Source organism: Sorex araneus, chromosome 1, assembly GCF_027595985.1.
Source record: "Sorex araneus isolate mSorAra2 chromosome 1, mSorAra2.pri, whole genome shotgun sequence".
Lineage (NCBI taxonomy): Eukaryota > Metazoa > Chordata > Mammalia > Eulipotyphla > Soricidae > Sorex > Sorex araneus.
Window position 1 is genome coordinate 21,335,397 of NC_073302.1, and position 19,065 is coordinate 21,354,461.

Below are 19,065 nucleotides of genomic sequence, written 5' to 3' on the forward strand. Positions count from 1 at the left end.
GGAGCAACTTGACATTGCCATCAAGGAAGACAAAGGCGAAAGAACTTCAGGACTGGAGCAATAGCACAGCAGGTAGCGTATTTGCCTTGCACTGGGCCACACAGGTTCGATTCCCAGTATCCCATATGGTTCCCTGAGCACCAAAAGGAGTTATTTCTATTGTAAAAACAGGAATAAGCCCTGAGTATAGCGAGATGTGACCCAAAAAGCAAAAAATAAAATTAAAAATGAAAAGGAAGAAAGAAAGAAAAAGGAAAGAAGGAAAGAAAGAAAGAGAAAGAAAGAAAGAGAGAGAGAGAAAGAAAGAAAGAAAGAAAGAAAGAAAGAAAGAAAGAGAAAGAAAAACAGAAAAAGAAAGAGAGAGAAAAAGAAAAAAGAAACAAAAAGGAAAGAAAAAGGAGAACGAAACAAAGAAAGAAAGAAAAAAGAGAGAGAAAGAAAGTAGAGTGAGAGAAAGAAAGAAAGAATGAAAGAATGAAAGAAAGAAAGAGAAAGAAAGAAAAAAGAAAAAGAGAAAGAAAGAAAAAAGAAAAATAAAGAATAAAAAAGAAAAGAAGAAATAGAGAGAAAGACAGAATGAAAGAAAGAGAAAGAAAGAAAGAAAAAAGAGTGAAAGAGAAAGAGAAAGAAAAAGAAAGAAAGAAAGAAAGAGAGAGAGAATGAAAGAAAAAAGAGAAAGAAGAAAGAGAAAGAAAGAAAGAGAGAGAAAGAAAGAAAGAAAGAAAGAAAAGAAAGAAGAAAGAAAGAAAGAAAGAAAGAAAGAAAGAAAGAAAGAAAGAAAGAAAGAAAGAAAGAAAGAAAGAAAGAAAGAAAGAAAAAGGAAGCAAAGCAAGACCTCCTGGGGGATTCAGAGTGGAACTTGACATTGTGGTCAAGGAGGAAGCAGTGGAGATGAGTTGGGGGAGTGTCAGAGGACAGTGGACTGGAGGCCTTGGTCGAGACACAGGCCACGGGTCCAGGAAGTACGTGAGACCCAGAGACTCTCCTGTCCCTGCGCATGTGCAACAAGAGGCCGCAGACCTTCGCCTCCAAGTCCAGAGCTTCAGCACAGGTTCATCTGGGAACATCTTCCCCCTGTTCTCTGTTTCCTTTGTGTGGGGGCACCCTGTCCTATACTGCCGACCTTCCTCATTTCATCCTCCTCCTTCCTCGCTCTTCCTTCACCCTCCTCTCTCCACTCTCACCCTCCACCAGCCACCAGCCACCAGGTATGTCGGGGATAGAAATGACCCTCCCCTAAGGAGACAAGGTCAACAGGGCAGAAAGGTTAACCACAATGAAACACAAGGGATTGGGGGCAGAAATGTCCCCAAAACTAGGAACACAAATGTGGGGGTAGACATGCTACCACCACTAGGCATCAGAGATCAAGGGGGCAGAAATGCCCCCCAGTAGGTAGTAGGGCTGTAGGGAACAAAATGGTCCTGACCAGAAGACAAGGGATCAGAGGGACAGAAATGCCCCACACCACTAGGCACCAGGAATCAGGGGGAAGAAATTCCCCCTCCCCAGGAGGCACCAGGGGCCCGGGGGTCAAAAATGCCTCCCACCAATAGACAATAATGTTTGGGGGTAGAAGAATTCCCCCCACCACTAGGCATCACGGATAGGGGGACAGATATGGCCTACACACAAGACACCTGGGATGGGGGTGTAGAAATGTCCACCCAACACTAGGAATCAGAGATTGTGGGACTGAAACGTGACCCCACCACTTGGCACCAGTTATCGGGAGCAAAAATGTCTCTATCACTGGCACCAGATGTGGCCAGACAGAAATGCCCTCATCACTAGGCACCAGGGATCAGGGCACAGAAATGTCCCCTCTCAAAGCGGAACCATGGATCAGGGGGCTGAAATGACCCCCAAAAAGATAAACCAGGAAAGGGGGGACAAATTCCCCTCGGAAAAAGTACCATGAATCTGTAGGCCAAATGTCCCCCCATCACTAGAGAGCAGGGATCAGATTCAGAAATGTCCCCTAAAACTAGGCACAAAGAATGGAGGAGGGCAAAATGACCCCCAAACTAGACATCAGGGATAGCGGAGAGAAATGTCCCCCAAAACAAGGAACAAGAAATCACGGGGCAGAGAGGTCCACCCACCACTAGGCACGTGGATTGAGGGCAGACTGCACCCCCACCATTTGATGCCAGGGCCAGGGAGCAGAAATGTCCCCCAAACTAGGCACCAGGAATCAAGGGGGCAGATATGTCCCCAATGACCAGGCACCAGTAATCAGGGGGCAGAAATGTACCCCACCATGAGGCTCCAGTAATCAGGGGGCAGAAATGCCCCCCACCCTGAGGCAACAATAATCAGGGGGCAGAAAATTTCCCAGAAACTAGAAACAAGGAATTAAGAAGCAGAAATACTGCCTCAGAAGAAGGCAAATGGGATAGGGGACAGAATTGGGTCCCCGCCACGAACAACCAAGGATTGAAGAGCAAAAATGTCCCCCTAAACTAGGAACCAGGAACGAGGGGGGAAGAAATGTCCCCAAACACCAGACACCAATAATCGGGGGGCAGAAATGCCCCCCCATCACCAGGCATCAGTAATCAGTGGGGCTGAAATGTCCCCACCAGGAGGCACCAGTAATCAGGGGGGCAGAAATGTCACCCACCAGGAGGCACCAATAATCAGTGGGGAAGAAGTGTCCCCCAACCCGAGGCATCAGTAATCGGGGGGCAGAAATGTCCCCCAAAATGAGGTACCAGAAATCAAGGGAGCAGAACTGTCCCCCACCAGGAAGCAGATGTAATCACCTGGGCAGAAATGTCCCCAACGAGGAGGCAACAGTAATCCGGGGGGGCAGAAATGTCCCCAACCAGAGGCTCCATAAATCAGGGGGGCAGAAATGTCCCCCACCAGAGGCACCAGTATTCAGGGGGGCAGAAATGTCCCCCCACTAGGAGGCACAGTAATCAGGGGGGCAGAAATGTCCCCAACAAGGAGGCCCCAGTAATCAGGGGGGCAGAAATGTCCCACACCAGAAGGCTTTGGTAATCAGGGGCGCAGGAATGTCCCCCACAACGAGGCCACAGTGTTGGGGGGCATAAATGTCTCCCACCAGGTGTCAGCACTAATCGGGGGGCAGAACTGTCCCCCACCAGGAAGCACCTGTAATCAGCGAGGCAGAAATATCCCCCATCAGAGGCACCAGTAATCATGGGGGGCAGAAATGTCCCCCACCAGAGGCATCAGTATTCAGGAAGGCAGAAATGTCCTCCCAATAGGAGGCACCAGTAATCAGAGGGGCAGAAATGTCCCCCACCAGAAAGCTTTGGTAATCACAGGGGCAGAAATGTTACCAACCGGAGGCACCAGTATTCAGGGGGGCAGAAATGTCCTCCCACTAAGAGGCACCAGTAATCAGGGGGAAAGAAATGTCCGCACCAGGAGACACCAGAAATCAGGGGTGCAGAAATATCCCCCACCAAGAGGATTTAGTATCAGAGGGGCAGAAATGTCCCCCACCACGAGGGCACAGTGTTCAGGGGGCAGAAATGTTCTGCATCAGGAGTCAGCACTAATCAGAGGACAGAATTGTCCCCCACCAGAGGCACCAGTATTCAGGGGGGCAGAAATGTCCCACCACTAGAAGGCACCAGTAATGAGGGGGCAGAATTGTCCCCCACCAGAGGCACCAGTAATCAGGGGGGGCAGAAATGCCCCCCACCAGGTGGCTTTGGTAATAAGGGGGGCAGAAATATCCCCCACCAGGAGGCAACAGAAATCAGGGGGCAGAAATGTCCCCCAGCTAGAGGCAACAGTAGTCAGGTGGGCAGAAATGTCCCCCGCCACGAGGCACTGTAAATCAGGGGGGCAGAAATGTCCCCCACCAGGTGGCTTTGGTAATAAGGGGGGCAGAAATATCCCCCACCACGAGGCACTGTAAATCAGGGGGGCAGAAATGTCCCCCACCACGAGGCACCGTAAATCAGGGGGCAGAAATGTCCCCCACCAGAAGCTCCAGTAATCAGGGGGGGCAGAAATGTCCCCCTCACGAGGAAGCAGTAATCAGGGGGGGAGAAATGTCCCCTAGCTCGAGAAACAGTAGTCGGGGGGCAGAAATGTCGCCCACCACGAGGCACTGTAAATCAGGTGGGCAGAAATGTCCCCAACCAGAGGCACCAGTAATCAGGGGGGCAGAAATGTCCCCCACTAGAAGCTCCAGTAATCAGCGGGGGCAGAAATGTCCCCCTCCAAGTGGCACCACTAATCAGGGGGGGCAGAAATGTCCCCCACCAGGAGGCAACAGAAATCAGGGGGCAGAAATGTCCCCCAGCTAGAGGCAACAGTAGTCAGGTGGGCAGAAATGTCCCCCGCCACGAGGCACTGTAAATCAGGGGGGCAGAAATGTCCCCCACCAGAAGCTCCAGTAATCAGGGGGGGCAGAAATGTCCCCCTCAGGAGGAAGCAGTAACAGGGGGGCAGAAATGTCCCCTAGCTCGAGGCAACAGTAGTCAGGGGGGCAGAAATGTCCCCCACCACGAGGCACTGGAAATCAGGGGGGTAGAAATGTCCCCCTCACGAGGAACCAGTAATCAGGGGAGCAGAAATGTCCCCCACCACGAGGCACTGGAAATCAAGGGGGCAGAAATGTCCCCCACAACGAGGCACTGGATATCAGGGGGCAGAAATGTCCCCCTCATGAACCAGTAATCAGGGGGGCAGAAATGTCCCCCAACTCAAGGCAACAGTAGTCAGGGGGGCAGAAATGTCCCCCACCACGAGACACTGTAAATCAGGGGAGCAGAAATGTCCCCCACCAGAGGCACCAGTAATCAGGGGGTAGAAGTGGCCCCCACTAGAAGCTCCAGTAATCAGGGGGGGCAGAAATGTCCCCCTCCATGTGGCACCACTAATCAGGGGGGGCAGAAATGTCCCCCACCAGGAGGCAACAGAAATCAGGGGGGCAGAAATGTCCCCCAGCTAGAGGCAACAGTAGTCAGGTGGGCAGAAATGTCCTTGACCACGAGGCACTGCAAATCACGGGGGCAGAAATGTCCCTCACCAGAAGCTCCAGTAATCAGGTGGGGCAGAAATGTCCCCCTCCAAGAGGCACCAGTAATCAGTGGGGGCAGAAATGTCCCCACCAGGAATCTTTGGTAATCCGGGGGGCAGAAACATCTCCCAGCACAGGACCAGCATTCGTCGGGGCAGATATGTCCCACACCTGGACGCACCAGCAATCAGGGGGACAAAAATGTCCCTCAGCAGGAGGCAACAAAAATCAGGGGAGCAGAAATGTCCCACAGCAGGAGGCACCAGTATTCAGGAGGGCAAAAATATCCCCCATGTAGGAGGCAACAGTAATCAGGGGGGCAAAATGTCCATCCACTTGGAGGCAACTGTAATCAGGGGTGCAGAAATGTCCCCCATCCGGATGCACCAGTAATCAGGGGTGCAGAAATGTCCCCCACCTGGACGCTTTGGTAATCAGGGATGCAGAAATTTCCCCCACCAGAGACACCAGTAATCAGGGGTGCAGAAATGTCACCCACCGGGAGACTCCAGTATTCAGGGGGGCAGAAACGTCCCCCACCCGAGGCTCCAGTAATCACGAGGGCAGAAATGTCCCCAACAGAGGCACCAGTAATCAGGTTGGACAAAAATGTCCCCCACCAGGAGGCACCAGTAATGAGAAGGGGCAAAAACGTCCCCAAGCAGGAGGAACCAATAATCAGGGGGGCAGAAATGTCCCCCAAAAGAGGTTCCAGTTACCAGGAGGGCTGAAATGTCCCCCATCAGAGGCACCAGTAATCATGGTGGGCAGAAATGTTCCCCAACAGAGGCACCAGTATTCAGGGGGTCAGAAATGTCCCAGCACTAGGAGCACCAGTAATCAGGGGGACAGTAATGTCCCCCACCCAGAGGCACCAGTATTCAGGGGGTTACAAATGTCCCCCATCAGAGGCACTAGTAATCAGGGGGGGCATATGTCCCCCACCAAGAGGCACGAGTAATCGGGGGGGGGCAGAAATGTCCCTCACCAGGATGCAACACAAATCAGGGGGGCAGAAATGTCTCCCACCAGGAGGCACTGTAATTCAGTGGCAGAAATGTCTCTCACCAGTAGGCAAAAGAAATCAGGGGGGCAGAAATGTCCCCCACCAGGAGGCTTTGGTAATCAGGGTTGCAAAAATGTCCCCCACCAAGATCCAGTAATCAGGGGGGCAGAAATATCCCCCAACAGAGGCACCAGTAATCAGGGGGGCAGAAATGTCCCTCACCAGGAGCCAGCAGCAATCGGGGGCAGAAATGTCCCCCACCAAGAGGCTTTGGTAACAGGGGGGCAGAAATGAACCCTACCAGAGGCACCAGTATTCGGGGGGCTGAAATGTCCCCCAACTAGGGGCACAAGTAATCAGGGGGCAGAAATGTCCCCCACCAGGAGGCTTTGGTATCAGGGGGGCACAAATGTCCCCCACCAGAGGTTCCAGTAACCAGGGGGGCTGAAATGTCCCCCATCAGAGGCACCAGTAATCATGGGAGACAGAAATGTCCCCCACCAGGAGGCACGTCCCCCACCAGAAGCTCCAGTAATCAGGGTGACAGAAATGTCCCCCCAAAAGAGGCAAGAGTTGTCAGGGGGGCAGAAATATCCCCAATCAGAAGCACCAGTAATCAGGGGGGCAGAAATGTCCCTCACCAAGAGGCACCAGAAATCAGGGGGGCTGAAATGTCCCCCAGCAGGAGGCTTTGGTAATCAGGGGGGCAGAAATGTCCCCCACCAGAGGCACCAGTATTTAGGGGGGCAGAAATGTCCCCCACCAGGAGGCAACAGAAATCAGGGGGGCAGAAATGTCCCCCACCATGAGGAACAGCATTCGGGCGGCAAAAATGTCCCCACCATGTGTCAGCACTAATCCGGGGGCAGAACTGTCCCCCACCAGGAAGCAGCTGTGATCAGCATGGGACAAATATCCCCTATCACAGGCACCAGTAATCAAGGGGGGCAGAACTTTCCCACCCCACGAAGCACCAGTAATATGTGGGGAAGAAATGTCGCCCAGCACGAGTCACCAGTAATCAGGGGGGGCAGAAATGTCCCCCACCAGAGGCACCAGTATTCATGGAGCCAGAAATGTCCTACACCAGGAGTCACCAGAAATCAGGGGGGCAGAAATGAACCTCACCAGGAGGAAACAGAAATCAAATGGGTAGAAATGTCCCCCACCAGGAGGCTTTGGTAATCAGGGGGGCAGAGGTGTCCCCCATCAAATGCACCAGTATTGAGCTGGGCAGAAATGTCCCCCACTAGAGGCACCAGTAATGGGGGGGGCAGAAATGTCCCCCAACAGGAGGCTTTGGTATCAGGTGGGCAGAAATGTCCCCCACCAGAGGTTCCAGTAACCAGGGGGGCTGAAATGTCCCCCATCAGAGGCACCAGTAATCATGAGAGACAGAAATGTCCCCCACCAGGAGGCACCAGTAATCAGGGGGGCAGAAATGTCCCCCACAGGAAGCTCCAGAAATCTGGAGGACAGAAATGTCCCCCAAAAGAGGCACAAGTTATCAGGGGGGCACAAATATCCCCAAGCAGAGTCACCAGTAATCAGGGGGGCAGAAATGTCCCTCAACAGGAGGCACCAGAAATCGGGGGCAGAACTGTCCCCCACCAGAGGCACCAGTATTCAGGGGGGCTGAAATATTCCCCCTTAGGGGCACCAGTAATCACTAGGGCAGAAATGTCCCCCAAAACGAGGCAACAGCATTCAGGGGGCAGAAATATCCCCACCATCTGTCAGCACTAATTTGGGGGCAGAACTGTCCACCACCATGAAGCAGCTGTGATCAGCATGGGACAAATATCCCCCATCAAAGGCACCAGTAATCAGGGGGGGCAGAACTTTCCCACCACATGAGGCACCAGTAATATGTGGGGCAGAAATGTCGCCCACCAGGAGGTACCAGTAATCAGGGCGGCAGAAATGTCCCAACCAGGAGGCTCCAGTAATCACGGGGGCAGAAATGTCCCCAACCGAGGCACCAGTAATCAGGGGGGACAAAAATGTCCCCCAGCAGGAGGCAACAGAAATCAGGGGGGGCAGAAATGTCCCCCACCACGAGGCCACAGTGTTCGGGGGGCAGAAATGTCCTCCACCATGTGTCAGCACTAATCGGGGGGCAGAAATGTCCCCCACCAGGAAGCACCTGTAATCACCATGGCAGAAATATCCCCCATCAGAGGCACTAGTAATCAGGGGGGGCAGAAATGTCCCCCACCAGAGGAAAACGAAATCGGGGGGGCAGAAATGTCCCTAACTGAGGCACAAGTAATCAGGGGGGGCAGAAATGTCCCCAACCGAGGCACCAGTAATCAGGGGGGACAAAAATGTCCCCCACCAGGAGGCCACAGTAATCAGGGGGGGCAAAAATGTCCCCCACCAGAAGGCACCAGTAATCAGGGGGGCAGAAATGTCCCCCACCAGAGGCACCAGTATTCAAGGGGGCAGAAATGACCCCCACCAGAGGCAACAGTAATCAGGGAGGCAGAAATGTCCCCCACCAGGAGGCTTTGGTAATCAGGGGGGCAGAAATGTCCCCTACCAGGAGGCCACAGTGTTGGGGGGCAGAAATGTCCCCCACCATGTGTCAGCACTAATCGGGGGGCAGAACTGTCCCCCACCAGGAAGCACCCGTAATCACCATGGCAGAAATATTCCCCAACAGAGGCACTAGTATTCGGGGGGGCGCAGAACTTTTCTACCCCAAGAGGCACCAGTAATGAGGGGGGCAGAAATGTCACCCACCAGAGGAAAACGAAATCAGGGGGGGCAGAAATGTCCCTAACAGAGGAACAAGTAATCAGGGGGGCAGAAATGTCCCCCAACGAAGGCACCAGTATGCAGGGGGGCAGAAATGTCCCCCTACTAGGAGGCACCAGAAATAAGGGGGACAGAAATGTCCCCCACCCGGAGGCTTTGGTAATGAGGGGGGCAGAAATGTCCCCCACCAGAGGCACGAGTAATCAGTGGGGGCAGAAATGTCCCCTACCTGGAGGCACCAGTAATCAGGGGGGCCTAAATGTCCCCCACCAGAAGGCACCAGTAATCAGTGGGGCAGAAATGTCCCCCACCAGGAGTTACCAGTAATCAGGGGGGCAGAAATGTCCCCCACCAGGAGGCTTTGGTAATCAGGGGGGCAGAAATGTCCCCCACCAGGATGCACCAGTAATCAGGGGAGCAGAAATATCCCCCACCAGAAGCTCCAGTAATCTGGAGGACAGAAATGTCCCCCAAAAAGAGGCACCAGTTATCAGGGGGCACAAATATCCCCAACCAGAGTCACCAGTAATCAGGGGGGCAGAAATGTCCCTCAACAGGAGGCACCAGAAATCAGGGGGGCTGAAATATTCCCCCACTAGGGGCACCAGAAATCACAGGGGCAGAAATGTCTCCCACCACGAGGCAACAGCATTCAGGGGGCAGAAATGTCCCCACAATCTGTCAGCACTAATCCGGGGGCAGAACTGTCCCCCACCAGGAAGCAGCTGTGATCAGCATGGGACAAATATCCCCCATCAAAGGCACCAGTAATGAGGGGGGGCAGAACTTTCCCACCCCATGAGGCACCAGTAATATGTGGGGCAGAAATGTCGCCCACCAGGAGGTACCAGTAATCAGGGGGCAGAAATGTCCCGACCAGGAGGCTCCAGTAATCAGGGGGGCAGAAATGTCCCCCACCAGAGGCTCCAGTAATCACGGGGGCAGAAATGTCCCCAACCAAGGCACCAGTAATCAGGGGGGACAAAAATGTCCCCCAGCAGGAGGCAACAGTAATCAGGGGGGCAGAAATGTCCCCGCACTAGGAGTTACCAGAAATCAGGGGGCAGAAATGTCCCCCACCAGAGGCACCAGTAATCAGTGGGGGCAGAAATGTCCCTTACCAGGAGGCACCAGTAATCAGGTGGGCCTAAATGTCCCCCACCAGAGGCACCAGTATTCAGGGAGGCAGAAATGTCCCCCACCAGGAGGCTTTGGTAATCAGGGGAGCAGAAATGTCCCCCACCACGAGGCCAAAGTGTTCGGGGGGGCAGAAATGTCCCCCACCATGTGTCAGCACTAATCGAGGGGCAGAACTGTCCCCCACCAGGAAGCAGCTGTAATCACCATGGCAGAAATATCCCCCATCAGAGGCACCAGTAATCGGGGGGGGGGGCAGAACTTTTCCACCCCAAGAGGCACCAGTAATGAGGGGGCAGAAATGTCCCCCACCAGAGGAAAACGTAATCAGCGGGGCAGAAATGTCCCCAACAGAGGCACAAGTAATCAGGGGGGGCAGAAATGTCCCCCACCGGAGGCACCAGTATGCAGGGGGGCAGAAATGTACCCCCACTAGGAGGCACCAGAAATCAGGGGGGCAGAAATGTCCCCCACCCGGAGGCTTTGGTAATGAGGGGGGCAGAAATATCCCCCACCAGAGACACCAGTAATCAGTGGGGGAAGAAATGTCCCCTACCAGGAGGCACCAGTAATTAGGGGGGCCTAAATGTCCCCCACCAGAAGGCAACAGTAATCAGTTGGGAAGAAATGTCCCCCACCAGGAGTTACCAGTAATCAGGGGGGCAGAAATGTCCCCCACCAGGAGGCTTTGGTAATCAGGGGGGCAGAAATGTCCCCCACCAAGAGGCACCAGAAATCTGGGGGAAATAAGTGTCCCCAGAAACTTGAAATCAGGAATTAGGGGGACAGAAATTTCCCCCTCGAAGGATGCAACTAGGAACAGGGAAAGAAATGTGTCCGCAGTAAGAGGCACCTGTAATGATGGGGGCAGAAATGTCCACAGTAATGAGGAAACAGAATAAAGGGGGGCAGAAATGTCCGCCAGGAAAGGCACCATAAATGACTAGGGCAGAAATGTCACCAAGCTTGAGCAACAGTAATCAGGGGGGCAGAAATGTACCCCAAAACGAGACACTGAAATCAGGGCGGAAGAATTGTCCCCATGTATGAGGCACTGGAAATCAGGGGGGCAGAAATGTACCCCAGCTCGAGGCAAGAGTAATCAGGGGGGCAGAATTGTCCAACAGCACGAGGCACTGGAAATCAGGGGGGCAGAAATGTCCCCAGCACGAGGCACTGGAAATCAGGGGGGCAGAAATATCCCCCACCACGGGGCACTGGAAATCATGGGGCAGAAATGTCCCCCACAATGAGGCACTGGAAATCAGGTGGAGAAATGTCCCCCACAAGAGGCACAGGAAATCAGGGGGAAGAAATGTCCCCCAGCTCGAGCAACATAGTCAGGGGGGCTGAAATGTCCCCCACCACGAGGCACTGTAAATCAGGGGGGCAGAAATGTCCCCCAACAGAGGCACCAGTAATCAGGGGGGCAGAAATGTCCCCCACCAGGAGGCAACAGAAATCAGGGGGGCAGAAATGTCCCCTTCCAATAGGCACCAGTAATCAGAGGGGCAGAAATATCCCCCACCAGGAGAAACAGTAATCAGCGGGACAGAAATGTCCCCCACCACAAGGCACTGGAAATCACGGGGGCAGAAATGTGCCCCACCACGAGAACCCGGTTATCAGGGGGGCAGAAATGTCCCCCAACACGAGGCACTGTAAATCAGGGGGGCAGAAATGTCCCCCACAAGGAGGCCTTGGAAATCAAGGGGGCAGAAATGTCCCCCTCACGAGGAACGAGTAATCAGGGGGGCAGAAATGTCCCCCACAAAGAGACACTGGAAATAAGGGGGGCAGAAATGTCCCTCACCTTGAGGCATCAGTAATCAGGGTGGCAGAAACGTCCCCCACCACGAGGAACCAGTAATGAAGGGGGAAGAAATGTCCCCCTTGACGAGGCAACAGAATTGAGGTGGGCAGAAATTTCCCCAAGCACAAGGCACTAGTAATGAGGGGGTCAGAAATGTCCCCCAGCTCGAGGCAACAGTAGTCAGGGGGCAGAAATGTCCCCAAAAATGAGGCATTGGAAATAAGGGGGGCAGAAATGTCCCCCAGTATGAGGCACTGGAAATCATGGGGGCAGAAATGTCCCCAATAGGAGGTACCAGTAATCCTGGGGGATGAGATATCACCCACCACAAGGAACCAGTAATCAGGGGGGCAGAAATGTCTCCCAGCACGAGGCACCAGTAATAAGGGGGGATAAAATGTTCCCCACCATGAGGCAGCAGTAATGGGGGGCAGTAATGTCGCCCACCAGGCGGCACCATATGTGGGGGAACAGAAAGGTCCGAGGAATCTAGACTCGAGGAATTAAGGGGCCAGAAATATCCAACCAGAAGGAGGCAACTAGGATCGGGGACAGAATTGTATCCCCACCATGAGAAAACAAGACTTGGAGAGCAGAAATGTCCCCCACCAGGCGGCACCATAAATGGGGGAGGGGCGCAGACATGTCCCCAGAATCTAGACATGAGGAATTAAGGGGCCAGAAATATTCAACCAAAAGGAGGCAACTTGGAACGGGGACAGAATTGTATCCCCACCATGCGCGAAGAAGGATTGGAGAGCAGAAATGTCCCCGTAAACTAGGAACCAGGTATGAGCGGGGGACAGAAATATCCGCCAACACGAGGCACCAGTAATCAGGGGGGCAGAAATGTCCCCCAGCACGAGGCACCAGTATTCAGGGGGACAGAAAAGTCCCCAACAACGAGGCACTGGAAATCAGTGGGGCATAAATGTCCCCCACCACGAGGAACTGGAAATAAGGGGGGCAGAAATGTCCCCCAGCATGAGGCACTGGAAATCAGGGGGGCAGAAATGTCCCCCACAATGAGACACTGGATAACAGGGGGGCAGAAATTTCCCCCAGCATGAGGCACTGGAAATCGGGGGTAGAAAAGTCCCCCACAAGAGGCACAGGAATCAGGGGGCAGAAATGTCCCCCAGCTCGATGCAACATAGTCAGGGGGGCTGAAATGTCCTCCACCACGAGGCACTGTAAATCACGGGGGCAGAAATGTCCCCCAACAGAGGCACCAGTAATCAGGGGGGCAGAAATGTCCCCCACCAAGAGGCAACAGAAATCAGGGGGGCAGAAATGTCCCCCTCCAATAAGCACCAGTAATAAGGGGGGCAGAAATATCCCCCACCAGAAGGCAACAAAAATCAGGGGGCAGAAATGTCCCCAACCACTAAGCACTGAAATCAGGGGGGCAGAAATGTCCCCCAGCATGAGGCACTGGAAATCAGGGGGGTAGAAATGTCCCCAACCACAAGGCACCAGTAATCAGGGGGGCATAAATGTCCCCCAGCTCCAGGCAACAGTAGTCAGGGGGGCAGAATTGTCCCCAGCACGAGGCAACTAATGAGGGGGCAGAAATGTCTCCAACCAGGAGGCACTGAAAATCAGGGGGCAGAAATGTCCCCCACCACAAGGCACTGGAAATCGGGGGCAGACATGTCCCCCTAACGAGGAAACAGAATTGAGGGGGGCAGAAATGTCCCCCAGCTCGAGGCAACACTACTCAGGGGAGCAGAGATGATCCCCAACTCTAGGCAGTGGAAATAAGGGGGGCAGAAATGTCCCCCAGTATGAGGAACTAGAAATCAGGGGGGCAGAAATGTCCCCAGCAGGAGGTACCGGTAATCCGGGGGATGAAATGTCCCCCACCACGAGGAACCTGTAATCAGGGGGGAAAAAATGTTCCGCACCACGAGGCAAAGTAATGGGGGAGGGCAGAAATGTCGCCCACCAGGCGGCACCATATATGTGGGGGGACAGAAATGTCCTTGGAATCTAGACTCGAGGAATTAAGGGGCCAGAAATATCCAACCAGAAGGAGGCAACTACGATCGGGGACAGAATTGTATCCCCATCATGAGAAACAAGAAATGGAGAGAAGAAATGTCCCCCACTAGGCGGCACCATAAATGGGGGGGGGGCGCAGAAATGTCCCCAGAATGTTCACACGAGGAATTAAGGGGCCAGAAATATCTAACCAGAAGGAGGAAACTAGGATCGGGGACAGAATTGTATCCCCAGCATGAGCGAACAAAGATTGGAGAGCAGAATTGTCCCCGTAAACTAGGAACCAGGTATGAGCGGGGGAAAGAAATATCCCCCAACCCGAGGCACCAGTCATCAGGGGGGCAGAAATGTCTCCCATCAGGAGGCACCAGTAATGCGGGTCAGAAATATCCCCAGAAACTAGTAACCAGGAATTAATGGGACAGAATATTCTCCAAGTAGGCAACTAGGAACAGGGACTGAATTGTGTCCCCACCACGAGGGACCAAGATTGGAGAGCAGAAATATCCCCCCAAACTAGGAACCAGGAATCAGGGGGGCAGACATATCCCCCACCACTAGTCACAGTAATAATGGGGGAAGAAACGTCCCCCACCAGGAGGCATCAGTAATAAGTGGGGCAGAAATGTCCCCCAGCATGAGGCACCAGAATTCAGGGGGGCAGAAATGTCGCCCAACCACGAAGCACCAGTAATTAGGGGATATGAAATGTTCCCCACCACGAGGCAGCAGTAATCGGGGGGCAGAAATGTCCCCTTCACGAGGAAACAATTGAGAGGGGCAGAAATGTCCCCCAAAACAAGGCACTGGAAAGCAGGGGGCAGAAATGTCCCCAATCTCGAGGCAACAATAGTCGGGGGGGCAGAAATGTCCCCGACCATGAGGCACTTGAAATCAGGGGGGCAGAAATGTCCCCCGTCACGAGATAACAGAATTGAGGGGGCAGAAATTTCCCCAAGCAAAAGGAACTAGTAATGAGGGGGGCAGAAATGTCCCCCAGCTCGAGGCAACAGTAAACAGGGTGGCAGAAATGTCCCCCACAACCAGACACTGGAAATCAGGGGGGCAGAAATGTCCCCCACCAGAATCTCCAGAAATCGGGGGGCAGAAATGTCCCCCTCCAATAGGCACCAGTAATCATGGGGTCACAAATGGTCCCCACCCGGAGGCAACAGAAATCAGGGGGGCAGAAATGTCCCCCACCACAAGGCACTTGAAATCAGGGGGCAGAAATGTCCCAAGCACGAGGCACCAGTTATCAGGGGGGGCAGAAATATCCCCCACCACAAGGCCTTGGAAATCAGGGGTCAGAAATGTCCCCCAAATGAGGAACTGGAAATCAGGGGTCAGAAATGTCCCCCACCACAAGGCACTGGAAATCAGGGGGGCAGAAATGTCCCCCACCACGAGGCACTGTAAATCATGGGGGCAGAAACGTCCCCCAACACGAGTCACTGGAAATCATGGGGGCAGAAATGTCCCCCGTCAGGAGGCAACAGAATTGAGGGGGGCAAAAATTTCCCCAAGCACAAGGCACTAGTAATGAGGGGGACAGAAATGTCCTTCAGCGTGAGGCAACAGTAGTCAGGGGGGCAGAAATGTCCCCCACCACGAGGCACTGGAAATCAGGGGGGCAGAAATGTCCCCCACCACGAGGCACTGGAAATCATGGGTGCAGAAATGTCCCCCACCACGAGGCACTGAAATCGGGGGCAGAAATGTCCCCCTAACGAGGAAACAGAATTGAGGGGGGCAGAAATGTCCCCCAGCTCGAGGCAACACTAGTCAGGGGAGCAAAGATGATCCCCAGCTCTAGGCAGTAGAAATAAGGAGGGCAGAAATGTCCCCCAGGATGAGGAACTGGAAATCAGGGGGTCAGAAATGTCGCCAGCAGAAGATACCAGCAATCCGGGGGATGAAATGTCCCCCAAAACGAGGAACCAGTAATCAGGGGGGCAGAAATGTCTCCCAACACGAGGCAACAGTAGTCGGGGGCAGAAATGTCCCCCACCACTAGGCAAGAGGACTCAGGGGGGCAGAATTGTCCCCAGCACGAGGCAACTAATGAGGGGGCAGAAATGTCCCCAACCAGGATGCACTGAAAATCAGGGGGGCAGAAATGTCCCCCACCACGAGGCACTGGAAATCAGAGGCAGAAATGTCCCGCTAATGCGGATACAGAATTGAGGGGGGCAGACATGTCCCCCAGCTCGAGGCAACACTAGTCAGGGGAGCAGAGATGATCCCCAGCTCTAGGCAGTGGAAATAAGGGGGGCAGAAATATCCCACAGTATGAGGAACTGGAAATCAGGGGGGCAGAAATGTCCCCCAGCCCGAGGCAACAGTAGTCAGGGGGGCAGAAATGTCCCCCAGCACGAGGCAATGGAAATCGGGGGGGGGCAGAAATGTCCCCCAGGAAGCAGCACTGGAAATCAGGGGGGCAGAAATGTCCCCCAGCATGAGGCTTTGGAAATCAGAAGGGAAGAAATGTACCCCTCATGAGGAACCAGTAATCAGGGGGGCAGAAATGTCCCCCGGCTGAGGCAACAGTCGTCAGGGGGGCAGAGATGTCCCCCAGCTCTAGGCACTGGAAATAAGGGGGGCAGAAATGTCCCCCAGGATGAGGCACTGGAAATCAGGGGTGCAGAAATGTCCCCCACAATGAGACACTGGATATCAGGGGGCAGAAATGTCCCCTAGCATGAGGCACTGGAAATCAGAAGGGAAGAAATGTCCCCCTCACGAGAAAACAATTGAGGGGGGCAGAAATGTCCCCCAAAACGAGGCATTGGAAAGTAGGGGGCAGAAATGTCCCCAATCTCGAGGCAACAATAGTCAGGAAGGCAGAAATGTCCCCGACCAAGATGCACTTGAAATCAGGGGGGCAGAAATATCCCCCACCACGAGGCAACAGAACTGAGGGGGGCAGAAATTTCACCAAGCACATGGAACTAGTAATGAGGGGGACAGAAATGTCCCCCAGCTCGAGGCAACAATAGTCAGGGGGGCAGAAATGTCCCCCACCACGAGGCACTGGAAATCAGGGGGGCAGAAATGTCCCCGACCATGAGGCAATGGAAATCAAGGGGGCAGAAATGTCCCCCAGGATGAGGCACTGGAAATCAGAAGGGAAGAAATGTCCCCCTCATGAGGAACCAGTTATCAGGGGGGAAGAAATGTCCCCCGGCTCGAGGCACTGGAAATCAGGGGGGCAGAAATGTCCCTCACCACGAGGCACTGGAAATAAGGGGGGCAGAAATGTCCCCCACCATAAGGAACCAGTAATGAAGGGGGAAGAAATGTCCCCCGTGACGAGGCAAAAGAATTTTGGGGGGCAGAAATGTCCCTCAGGAAAGGCACCTGTAATAAGGGGGGCAGAAATGTCCCCACCACGAGGCACTGGGAATCAGGTGGGCAGAAATGTCCCCCATAATGAGGCATTGAAAATCAGGGGGCAGAAATATCCCCCACCACGAAGCACTGGAAATCAGGGGGGCAGAAATGTCCCCACCATGATGAACTAGTAATCAGGGGGGCATAAATGTCCCCCAGCTCCAGGCTACAGTAGTCAGGGGGACAGAATTGTCGCCAGCACGATGCAACTAATGAGGGGGCACAAATGTCTCCAACCAGTAGGCACTGAAAATCAAGGGGGGCAGAAATGTCCCCCACCACAAGGCACTGGAAATCGGGGCAGACATGTCCCCCTAACGAGGAAACAGAATTGAGGGGGGCAGAAATGTCCCCCAGCTCGAGGCAACACTACTCAGAGGAGCAGAGATGATCCCCAGCACTAGGCAGTGGAAATCAGGGGGGCAGAAATGTCCCCAGCAGAAGGTACCGGTAATCCGGGGGATGAAAAGTCCCCCACCACGAGGAACCAGTAATCAGGGGGGCAGAAATGTCTCCCAACACGAGGCACCAGTAATCAGGGGAGAAGAAATGTTCCACAACACGAGGCAGAGTAATGGGGGGACAGAAATGTCGCCCACCAGGCGGCACCATAAATGTGGGGGGGCAGAAATGTCCGAGGAATCTAGACTCGAGGAATTAAGGGGCCAGAAATATCCAACCAGAAGGAGGCAACTAGGATCGGGGACAGAATTGTATCCCCACCATGAGCGAACAAGGATTGGAGAGCAGAAATGTCCCTGTAAACTAGGAAAAACGTATGAGCAGGGAACAGAAATATCCCCCAAAACGTGGCACCAGTAATGAGGAGGGCAGAAATGTCCCCCAACACGAGGCACCAGTTATCAGGGAGGCAGAAATGTCCCCCATGAGGAGGCACCAGTAATGCCGGGCAGAAATGTCCCCAGAAACTAGTAACCAGGAATTAAGGGTACAGAAATATTCCCCAAGTAGGCAACTAGGAACAGCGACTGAATGGTGTCCCCACCACGAGGGACCAAGGATTGGAGAGCAGAAATGTCCCCTAAACTAGGAACTTGGAATCAGGGGGGCAGAAATATCCCCCACCACTAGTCACTAGTAATAATGGGGGAAGAAACGTCCCCCACCAGGAGGTATCAGTAATAAGGGGAGCAGAAATGTCCCCCCGCACGAGGCACCAGTATTCAGGGGGACAGAAATGTCCCCAACAACGAGTAACCAGTAACCAGGGGGGCAAAAATGTCTCCCACCACGAGGCACCAGTAATTAGGGGGGATGAAATATTTCCCACCACGAGGCAGCAGTATCGGGGGGCAGAAATGTCCCCCTCACGAGGAAACAATTGAGGGGGGCAGAAATGTCCCCCAAAACGAGGCACTGGAAAGCAGGGGGGCAGAAATGTCCCCCAGGACGAGGCACTGGAAATCAGGGGGGCAGAAATGTCCCCCAGCATGAGGCACTGGAAATCAGAAGGGAAGAAATGTTCCCCACATGAGGAACCAGTAATTTGGGGGGCAGAAATGTCCCCTGGATCGTGGCAACAGTCGTCAGGGGGGCTAGATGTCCCCCAGCACTAGGCACTGGAAATAAGGGGGGCAGAATTGTCCCCCAGTATGAGGCACTGGAAAGCAGGGGGTCAGAAATGTCCCCCAGGACGAGGCACTGAAAATCAGGGGGGCAGAAATGTCCCCCAGCATGAGGCACTGGAAATCAGAAGGGTAGAAATGTCCCCCTCATGAGGAACCAGTAATCAGAGGGGCAGAAATGTCCCCCGGATCGAGGCAACAGTCGTCAGGGGGGCTAGATGTCCCCAGCTCTAGGCACTGGAAATAAGGGGGGCAGAATTGTCCCCCAGTATGAGGCACTGGAAATCAGGGGGGCAGAAATGTCCCCCACAATGAGACACTGGATATCAGGGGGGCAGAAATGTCCCCCAGCACG